Genomic DNA, 11967 nt, shown 5'->3' on the forward strand with positions numbered 1-11967 from the left:
TCAAAGAGAATGATCACTGGTATCTAATGGTAATGAGCATTCCTGACAAAATACTTTATCATTTAGACTCTCACTGTGAGGTTGAAGATGATGAACCACGCAAGCATCGTATTAGAAATATAGTAAGTTCTCCTACTATAGAAGCAAAGCTAATAACAACATTACTTCGAATAATAAAGCACAATATTCTGATTACAGGGAGTGGCTCTTTCTGAAATAATATTTTTAGAGAAGTATGCAGAATGTGGTATACAAGAAATAGTGAATTTCAAGGGTTGGGACGTCCGTAGGGCAATAGGCATTCCTAGCTGCACAAATAGGTAAATATTCAAATTGTTGGTTATTTAATTTAATACACACACACACACACACACACACACACACACACACACACACACACACACACACACACACACACACACACACATATATATATTGCTTTCGACGGCCTTATATTGTATTACATGATACGTTTTCACATAGCAATGATTCAGCTGTATGGGTTATGCAATGGATGGATGTGCAACAGGAATTCACTCATGTGGTCCCCCCAAAGGTAACTTTTAACATAGAGAATTTCGCTCTTTAATTACACTAATACATGTGTTAACATTTAGTAAAATAAATTACAGCTACATGAGAAAAGCAGTAGAATGTATTTAGCATTGGATTTCGTCACCAGAGATTGGAATAAGATACGGGCAGATGTTAACGAGAGGTTTCAATTATGGTGGCTTATGATACACTCATAGCATCTTTACTGAGATTGGGAAGAATTATTCATGTCTTCTTGTTAGACTTACTAAACTAGATGAATTTTTTAATTATGTATTTTTTAATTCTCTCGTTGTGTATCACTTTTTCGTTATCCTATTAAGAACTTAAAATTCTTAAATCTTCACATTTTCATTCATGGTGCTAGACCAATAATTGAATAGATTTGGTTAAATCAGTAGAAACAAAAAAAATGATGTGGATCCGAGTCATCTTGGCAAATACCTCAGCCGCCTATAGGAGTCTATCTAAATTGACTAGCATACTCAATAAAGCATACATTGCTTTATCCTTTAATATTCATTTTTTTACTCATACAACAAGTTTGGTATTGATTTATTAAATTTTAAAAATTTTATAATTTAAATTTATTTATTTAAAAATTAAATTTAAATAGACAATACTTATTAATATAGTGTACTCATATAGCATACTTGGTATTATTTTTATATTTTAAAAGTTTTATAATTTAAATTATATTTATTTATATTTTAGTGTGGATCGAATTGAAATTTTGACGATCCACATTGACCCTCTATTTGCATCTAATATATTTTTAATCTATTTAATAAATTTTTTTACCTTAATTTGTCAAAACTAGTATTTTAATTTATGTTCCATTAATTGAATCTCTAAATATCTTCACATTTTTTCAATTTCATTTATATATATATATAGAGAGAGAGAGAGAGAAATCAGTTCCATGTAAAACTGTTAGGGTCTCCTATGGATTACGCAAAGTTTTTCATAAATCTCACATAAATCGCTACTGTTTAAAGTGGTTTATGCATTGCCTCAATCGTTTAGAAACCACTGCTATCTATAGCGGTTTCTGTATGCACCATTTTAAATATAAATTGCGGCTACTAATAGCAGTTTATATGAATCTAGAAACTGCACAGTTTACATAGATGTATAAAAGTTACAATAATTGTGTATTCAGTTTAAGAAAATTGCAATCTAATAATATAAATTTGTAACTATTTTATTTGAGTAACTTGTCCTTATTCTAAAATCTGTATTAGCATTTTAGGCAGATCAAGTTGAGTTTTGAGAGTTTATTACAATTATATGATTATATTAGACTGATTGATATTTAAGTAAAATGACCTGTCATGAACTTTATTACAATATTTAGCATATAAAATGAAATAGCAAAAATATAGAAGCTAGATTAGACAGACCTGAAGTGGACACAGATCAATAGGATTCACTTTTTCACATATAAAATGAGTAAAACTTGGAATTATGATCAACTCCAGAAACAAACAAAGAATTGGACTATAAAAATAATTGAATTGCTACAAATATGAGAATGATAAATCTAATTAACGAAAGAAAGAAATGTTATCTGCAACAAAGAATGAAAGAATAATAATAACAAATTTCTTTGGTATTTGATCCCCCTACCTAGACAAATTAAAGAATGTTACCTCCCCTTTGTGTGTATAGAAACAAAGAAATGAAATCAAATTGGCTGAGAAACAGATGAAGAGGTTCCTGCAGCATCAAGAGGTGCCCAACTGAAACAATGAACAAAGGAATCTCCATCCAACAAACACTGAGAGCCTAACTTGAATGATTCCTAACACTGTAAATGTCACAAGGGTACATCTTCATTAGCAACTAGCTCTGAACCCTTTCTCTCTCAGTAACACCCAAGCACCTGAATCCATGTGTTATAACCCATGTGTCATAATTTTTTAACAGATTAAGCTATAATTCTATCAAAGCTAGAGAGAGGGATTAAAAAGTAAACATTTCTTTTCCTAATAGGATTTCAGCAGAACCATCGCATCATACTCTAAACATAATCTGAGGAAATATAAGTTCGTGGAACCCATGTGTTCTGATCAGTGAATTCTAGATTAGACTTGCATCATTTCATACATAATTACGTAAAGATATTGACTTTCAGCAATAACAATATTACGTGCCACACCAAAGGTGATGGATACTTGTAACTACCTTTAATTCAAACATATTCTCGGCACTCAAAAATTGGTGGTAACATAAGGCATATTCATCATTCAAAATATAAATAACCATAGGTTAAAGACAATCACCAGTAATCAAACAGAGGTGATAGGTTAAAGACAATCACCAATAATCAAACAGATGTGATAGAAGCAGCCAAGCAGGACTTCAAACTTTGGTTCATAATAGTAAATAGCAATAGTCTAACATGTAACAAACATAATATTTGAATAGATCAATGTGACAAAGAACACAACAAATAGAGGCTTTGGCTGCCACAAACCGGCGGACTAGCTATACCCAATGAATGCTGCAGCTCCCAATATATGCAAACTAGATAATGCAATCTACATGATTCTATTCAATGGACAACAGGATTAAACTTCTAGAATAGTTTGGATCCACCAAAAAACTGTAATTGTAAGGCCCACATCGGTTGGAGAGGGGAACGAAGCATGCCTTATAAGGGTGTGGATACCTCTCCCTAGCATGACGCGTTTTGACGAGTGAGTGTGGGGGGCTTCGGCTAGCATCCCTATCGTCAAAGGCAAAACCGTGAGGCCTTGTGTGCCAAAGCGGACAATATCGTGCTAGCGGGTGGTCTGGGCTGTTACAGATGGTATCAGAGCCGGGACCCGGATCGATGTGCCAGCGAGGGCGCTGGGCTCCCTTAGTGGGGTGGATTGTAAGGCCCACATCGGTTGGAGAGGGGAACGAAGCATGCCTTATAAGGGTGTGGATACCTCTCCCTAGCATGACGCGTTTTGACGAGTGAGTGTGGGGGGCTTCGGCTAGCATCCCTATCGTCAAAGGCAAAACCGTGAGGCCTTGTGTGCCAAAGCGGACAATATCGTGCTAGCGGGTGGTCTGGGCTGTTACAGTAATGCCGCAAATATTATCCTCAGAACGGGTGTCAATGACATGAATTTTAGTCCAGTTCAGAGTCAATTCAATGATACATGATAAACCACTATTTTATGGTTTATCTTGTGCTAATTTGAATGGTTTTTATCAAGTCTTTGCTCACTTATTCATATAATTTGCATGATTTTACAATTCCTTCCTTATCCTGTGATATATGTGAAAATATGTTTCCTAGACCTTAAAACTGCGAATTTTAATTATCCTTTATTACCATTCGATGCCGTGATTTATATGTTAAGTATTTTCAGGCTTTATAGGGCAGGAATGGCCTAGAGGACAAAGAGGAAACATGCAAAAGTGGAAGGGACGCGAGGAAATAAAGTTTTTGAGAAACTGGCAGCGACGCGCGCGTATGGACGACGCGGATGTGTGCCTAGCGCAGAATACGAGCGACGTGTACGCGTGACTAATGCGTATGCATGACAAGGAAAATCGCCAAAGGACGCGCACACGTGACAGACGCCACGTGCAAGAAGTTGCAGAAAGCGCTGGGGGCGATTTCTGGGTTCCTTTTCGGCCCAATTCCAAGCCCGAGAACACAGAATAGAGGCTGCACAATGGGGGAATCACTCATACATTCAATCATTCATTCATTATTCACAATTTAGGTTTTAGATGTAGTTTTCTAGAGAGAGAGGCTCTCTCCTCTCTCTTAGGTTTTAGGATTTAGGATTTTTCCTGCATTCCAGGTTCAATGTTCCTTTTATTTAGTTCTCTTCTACTTTTATTTATTCTAGTGCTTTGATTCATCTATTTCTCTTGTTAATTATTTATTTTCCCAATTTGGTTTATGAACCTTTCAATGTTAGAATTGATTTTATATTTAATGCAAATTGAGGCATTTCAGATTTATGATTTTAATTTAGCTTTTTACATTCTTAGCTTGAATTGATTAATTGGTGACACTTGAGTTATCAAACTCCATTGACGATTGATAATTGGAATTTGCTGGTTGATTTGGATTCCTCTAAAGCTAGTCTTTCCTTAGGAGTTGACTAGGACTTGAGGAATCCAATTGATTAGTCCACTTGACTTTTCTTTATTTAGTAAAGGTTAACTAAGTGGGAGTAATGAACAATTCTCATCACAATTGATAAGGATAACTAGGATAGGATTTCCAGTTTTCATACCTTGCTAAGAATTTTCTTAATTATTAATTTGCTTTCTTGCAATTTACTTTTTTCTTGTTTCATATTCAAAAACCCAAAAAGATACCTTTCCATAACCAATAATAAATTACACCTCCCTGCAATTTCTTGAGAGATGACCCGAGGTTTAAATACTTCGGTTATTAATTTTATTAGGGGTTTGTTACTTGTGACAACCAAACTTTTGTACGAAAGGATTCTCTGTTGGTTTAGAAACTATACTATCAACGAGACTTTTTTTGTGAATTTCTTTACTAGCAGGAAATCCGTTCGTCAATACACCAAAGAGAATGCAAAGCAAATTCCCCAATTCGATTTACCCATCTATGAATTAGCAATCACTAACACTACCGAATGAGCCCCTCACTCCACCCGATATCTTTTTGGGATGAATTTCGAGTCTTTGCCACCTCTGTGAACTCTTCTTGGCAATCACTCCCTGAAGGCAAAAGAACCATGAAAGGATTCAACATAAACTAGCATCAAGCCATAACAAGAGTACAAACCTCAATCCCAAATAAAATAAAAATTAGAGAATACCAGTAACTTAAACCATTAACTATACCTTATTACAGCACTTCATTGCTATTGTACGAAATACTCTCATCATATACCTACAATATCAGCAATATAATATCATTAGTACTAGCTAATAAGTAGCAATTAAAATAGTGTCATACCTCATTGGTAAAAATACTTACTAGTGAATCATCTTCAATGTTCATGTGATCATCCAAGTCATTATCAAATGCGTCATTTCCACGGCCTTCTAACTGTGAAATGCCACGACGAACACGACAAGTTGTTCGATTGTGGCCCTCCATGCCACACTGTCCACATCGATGTTTTCTTTTATTGGACTATGAAGCCCCCCTTTTATCCTACATTTTTTTGGGTCCCTTGGCATACTATGTCCCAGATCATTGGTTGCAAGCCCAGTTCCAAAAGCATTCACTTGCACATCATCTCTTACACTATCTGCATCATTGACCAACTCTTTTTGTGCTGCATCTTCCTCCTTAAATTGTTTCAACAAATTCATAGCCATTTCCCGTGTAAAGATAAATCTCTTGTTATCTTGACAAGCAAAGTTGGCTAGTTGTCTAAACCAATCCATCAAACAACCATATTGACTTAGCATCAAAGAATCCCACTGAAATCCGACTGCATTTTGCAAACCTACTTTGGCAGTCTTGGTCCACCGAGGCAAGACTAATGACCTTGGCAACTCTTCTATATCTTCATGCACCAACACGCAAACTATGTGTTCACAAGGTATGCCAAATGATTCCATTCTTATACATGAACAATTGAATTCCATCTCAATGTCACAACAGAATACACGCCACATCTCATTTGGCATTCGGTCCAAACCGATAGAGTAAATCACATAAGAGCCAGTTTGCTTCATATTTATTACCTTCATTGATGCAGCTTGTACAAAGATTGGTTGGAACATATAAAATACTGATAGGGTGTAAACATTGGCAGCACTCCTCTCTAACTGTTGAAAATAGGTTTGCATACTGGGTCTCCCATTCACAGATGTGAGGTCAGCCTGGACCTCTTTCCACCTTATATGGTCGACACATCGATTAAAGCGTTGAATGAACTCAACCAGATTGTGCCTTGAATTGACATACTTTGCAATGATTGAGTTTAATCCCTCGCACCGAGAAGTAGTCCGAAAACCAGCAAAAAACTTCCCTCTTATATGTGCAGTTGCCCATGAATGTCTCTTTTTATACATATCTAGGACCCAATTCTTGTTTTCTACACCAAATCCCTCTACCATTTCAAACCACTTTTGACGAAATACATCAATTTCAAAGTCACATAGCATACACTTTTTAAACATGGAGGTAAACTGGGGCTTGCCAATGTTACTAGTTGCATTGCGAATCAGATGCCATGCATATAATCTATGATGTGCATTAGGAAACTCTTTTTCAATGGCGAACTTCATTGATAGATCACCATCCGTGATAACCGAAACATGTGGTTTCCCATTCATTGCCACCTTCAGTTGTTGTAGCAACCACCTATATGTGTCTTTTTCCTCATCGCAAATTAAAACAGCAGCAAAGATAATTGTTTGATTGTGATGATTGATACCAGAAAATACCACCAATGGACACATATACTTATTCCTCTTATAGGTAGCATCAAAACCCATCACATCGCCAAATAATGAGTAATCTGCCCTACTGATACCATCGCACTAGAATAAATTGCGCAAAGTACCATCGGCATCCATGTGATGATTAAAATAGAGAGAATGGTCATTTGTTGCTTGATCTTCTAGATACTTCAAAGCTGCATATGCATCACCAGCTAACTGGTGCCTTTGCTTTGCTATTTTATTGTACATGTTCCTTTGCGTGAAAGAGAGATACTCGTAGCCACCTGCCTGATTCGCTAATGCCCGATATATCTGTCCAACACTAATTCCACCCTTTTTTCATGTTAATCATGTGGCCAATATTAGCCTCGGACATGAATCTATGCCCACGAAGCAATCCAGTCAAACAAGGATCCAGAAGCGGATGATTGTGTTCATCAGAAAAATAAGAAATAAACCAACGATCACTAGGTGCATCTAGACGAATCTCCATCATTGCACTGCAGCCACACCTTGTCTCGGGAGTAGGTTTTCTCTTAAAGTTTTCAATGCCATAATTATTTTGCGGTCTAAATCCTTCACAATGACATACAAAATTCTTCAACTTAAGTACGCCCGCACGACTCTTCCTAGTCCTGTTCTTCCGAGCACTAAAGCCTCTTGTCCTTGCATATCTATTGTAGAACTCAAATGCAATGTCGACATCAAAAATGTGAAAATGACATACATCTTCGTCCTTGATGTTCCAAAATTCAATCATCCCAATGTCTTTGAGTGAGTCAATGTTATACCCTTCATCAAAGCCGTGATAATCGAACATTGGTTCCACATTTGAGTCGTCCTCATCCATATAATCCACGTCAACTTCCTCTTCCATGTCTTCCTCCTGCTCATCCTGATCATATGATATATGCTCGCTACTAACTCCCTCATGAGAAAATTCCTGACCCATTACTTCCTAAACACTAATATACAATTCAAAATGAAACTTAAGTTTGTATATAAATTGCCCAACATGGTAAGAACAAATATTTTTAAAATAGAGACCAAATAGTAATGGTAGAAGTAGAACCATTGAACTTGATATCGTCCACACACCGAGTACCAGCCATCATAAATCACAATCTTTTAAAATTAAAAACAATCCAACAGTGTCAATCTTAGGAATCATGGAATTGGACACAAGTTTCATTTATTGTATTAAGGGGAAAAATGAAGAAGCGTGAATCCAAAATCTAATGGTGGAATTAGAAGAGTAAAAATAGAAACACAAGAACAAAGTAAAGGCTTTTATACACTCAAATTTTTATTTTTGGGGAGAGGGACATCCCCCCCCCCACCAAAAGTATATACTACCCTCTAACCCCGAGTCCGGTTCAAAATAAAAATTACTTGACAAAAAATTGATCAAAAATTAAAAAAAAAAATCTATCAAAATTAGTTAACCAATCAAACTTGTATAATTTTTTAATAACTAACCGATTTAAAATAATAAATAAACAATCATTTTTTTAAATTATACATTTTATATATAAATATATTATTTTATTATACCTAAATTGAATTTCAATTGAACTTTTGAACTTCTACTTATCGAATTTTTATAACCTTACCGATAAGACATTACATGTGAGTATGTATCTTAGCATAATGCTGCCTCAGTAAAATCCCAAAAAACTCAAGAATTATACCTCGAATCTTCAGCAAATCAAACTCTAAGTTTTATCTCAAAGAAATGCATTGGGATTTCTCTGTCAACTTTATTTATTATAACAGAAGCTTAAAATACATCGTACAACAAAATCCAGTCACTACTACTTTAGCTACACAATTACATCACAAATTCACAATTAATAAAAAAGAAAAATCTAGTAGCTACACAGATCAAATGAGTATAAAAAAAAAGAATGGACTCTAACTTGGTCAAATTTCATCCATAGATGCTTAAACTTTTCATTTGTTCCCATTACACATTCAACAGAAGCAGTAGACGGGTATTGACATAAAAGGCAATATAATATTGTATATAATATGTCAATGCCAGCTATGGATGCGGTGGGTGCAAAGGACAAAAAAAATAATAATGAGTATATATCCTCTGTCTATCAATCTATCTATATTTCTGATCTCATGTCACAAATTCTTCGCGTCTCGCGGCCACCGAAGAACACATTGTTTCCCTTTGAGAATCCCGCAAAGTTTGCTTACACGCGCTTATTGGTCTTTAGGCATTTATCCTTATATGTACATAAATAGTATATTGAATATTTACTTCTATTCTTTTATGAGGTTGGTATGGACCCTTTAATATTAGACTTTTATGCATTTATTGCCAGTGGAAAGCCTTTACTAAGTGAAAATTAACAAATGAGAAGTTAGCGTAAGCATCATAGTAAAATATATAATGGGGAAAGGAATGGGAAGTAGATAGTAATCAAACATAATAAGGTCATATACAAGAATTTGCAGTGTTCAACAAATTTACAAACAGTTAACAATTCAACCGGAAATATTAAAGCAAAGATAAAGAATATTAAACATAAAAATCACAAAAGTTAAGGTGAAAGCTAGCTTCATACAAAATATGTTAATAAAGTTGCATAAAAATTCAATCACAGGCATTATCATAAAAAAAATGCTCTTTTTGTTTAGCACAAGCACATCAAGTATCTCTAGTTAAGATATGTATCAGATATATCAAGAAAATCGAAAATATTATGAAAAGTAGTTGAGTTCTTAATTACAATGAATACAATTTAATTTTAGATGTCTACACTGCATTGAAGGAAATCTCTTTTTCGATTCAACCCACACTTTCATAATATAGTATTCAGATACTAACAACTTGAACTCAACTACTAACTACTTGAACAAATTATTCAAATACCAATTTAGGATACAATATTCAGTAAGCAAATAACAAAACATTAAAAAACCGCACAATTTGAACATCTAGTAAATTCTTAGATCAATGTATTTGGATATAAATTGTATCTATGTACAATGATATACTAGATTTTCAAAGTGACAAATGTAAGGGAATGAAGTGGAAAAGTAAGGTTCCATCCAAATTGCATACCTTGCTTTTGCTGTTGATGTATTCAGTGAGTTTTTCTTCCTTCTCGGAATAAATCAGTTTCAAGTTTCCTGGACCAACTTCAATTGTATCCTTCTGATTCCTTGATTTGTAAGGTGTATTTGTCTCTGAAATAGTAGCTGCAATAGCAGTAAAAATAATAATTTTATCAGTTATCACATAAAAAAAGTTTTTCTTAGTTGCTTTTATAAGCATGACTCATCATGTTCTGAGAATTGGATTACCCATGAGGATTAACCTGCTTGTTTAGCTTTAGATACATAGTAAGTGCTAAAACCGAGTGGCGAGACAGTAGCCGAAAATGCAAGCCAGTATTTAGATTTTTTAATGACAGAGGGAGAGGAAGAAAAGGGATCCATGAATTGAAAAGGCATAATGATTAACTAACCTCCAAGCATTGAGGCAGCGTCTTGCGTGATGGAGGGGGAAGCGTCTTGCGCGGCGGCAACAGCAGGTTGCGGCGGCTGCGGAGGCGTGTTACGGCAGCAAGGATATGCGAACGAGATTTACAGCAGATGAAGAGGATGAGATAAAGGCAGGAATTGAAATTGGATGAAAAACGTAACAAACATTCTCTTCTCTGAATGCTTCTAATCTGAAATAAGAAAGAAAAAGGGAAAAAATTAAAAAACTAAAACTTTGAGGGATCAAAATCTAATTAGTAATTTTTTTTAAAAAAAAGGGGTATATTTTGTAATTATTTTGATGCAGGTTAATGATATTCCTATAAAAAAGTAGGAGTAAGGAATCCATGGCCTAATATATACATTTTTAAAATAAAATTAGGTACTAAGGTGGAAAATAAATTTTACATAACTTATTGTTATTTGTCCATATTTTAAACATATCGGTACGCATGAATTTATCATCATACCGAAATAAACCAAGGTTGCGAGAACCGGACCGGTCAATAAACCGGTGAGGTGACTGGTTCACTGGTTTAATGGTTCGACCAGGATTTAACCGGGGTTCAACCGGTTTAATTAAATATTAAATAAAATTATTAAAAATTTAATATATAATTTTAAATATTTAAATTTCAATAAAATTTAACCTAATAAAATTTAAAATTTAAAATTTCAATCTATAACTTAATAATAAAAAATAACAAACAATTGAAACACAGTAATAACCACTAACCATTGAATTTGCAAACATAATCATAATTTAAATTTTGAACAAACATAATCATAATTTAAATTTTGAACAAACAGAATTATAAAAATATTATGAAATCAAATTGCAGTAACAAATTAAAAACAGAACAAAAACAGAATAAAAAAAACTTGATTAATTCATTTAATGAATAAAATTAAAAGCTAAAAAGCAAAAGACAGCAGCAATCAACAGAAATTAAATGCAGAAGACAGCAATGAAGAACAACAATTAACCCAGACAAACAAGCAACAATCAACATATCAAATCCAAAAAAATAGCAATTAACTCCTAAAACTGAAAACTGAAGCAGGGAAGGGATCTGCTTACAAACTTAGAAATTCATAAACTCAAGCTAAGAAGAAATTAGTAAACTTAGAATCAGAAATCAGAACCCAAATAAAATTACAAAAACAAGCAAAATTAAATTGAAGACCGGCGGCGAAGGAGGAACCAAGTGATGGCGATGGAAGAGGGGAAGTGAGCTCAGGCACAGAGGGTGGCCAACGACGACGAAGACAGAGAGAGGGCTCGACAGCGACAGAGAGAGACGACGGTGAGGGGAAGAGAAACGATGACAGCGACGAGTATACCTTCACCTTCCAGAGGCAACGATTCTTGATGCCACCACGGTCAGTTCCACCCAGCGGCGACAGCACCCTCTATCCGTTCCGCGACGAGACCTAGCGACGCGAGGAGAAGCATGGGATCCAGGAGAAGAGGATCGGCAACGACGAGGCTGGACGCTGGCTGAAGAGACGAGTTCGTCG

The 11967-nt window shown here is 35.0% G+C and overlaps 1 pseudogene; it reads right to left on the minus strand.

Annotated features, from left to right (window-relative positions):
* Positions 1–5544: 5544 nt before the first annotated feature.
* On the minus strand, positions 5545–7897 carry LOC107606036 (protein FAR1-RELATED SEQUENCE 5-like; annotated as a pseudogene).
* Between the last annotated feature and the right edge of the window lie 4070 nt (positions 7898–11967).

The sequence above is a fragment of the Arachis ipaensis genome, chromosome B1 (genome assembly GCF_059453495.1).
Source record: "Arachis ipaensis isolate K30076 ecotype BB chromosome B1, ASM5945349v1, whole genome shotgun sequence".
In the NCBI taxonomy this organism is placed as follows: domain Eukaryota; kingdom Viridiplantae; phylum Streptophyta; class Magnoliopsida; order Fabales; family Fabaceae; genus Arachis; species Arachis ipaensis.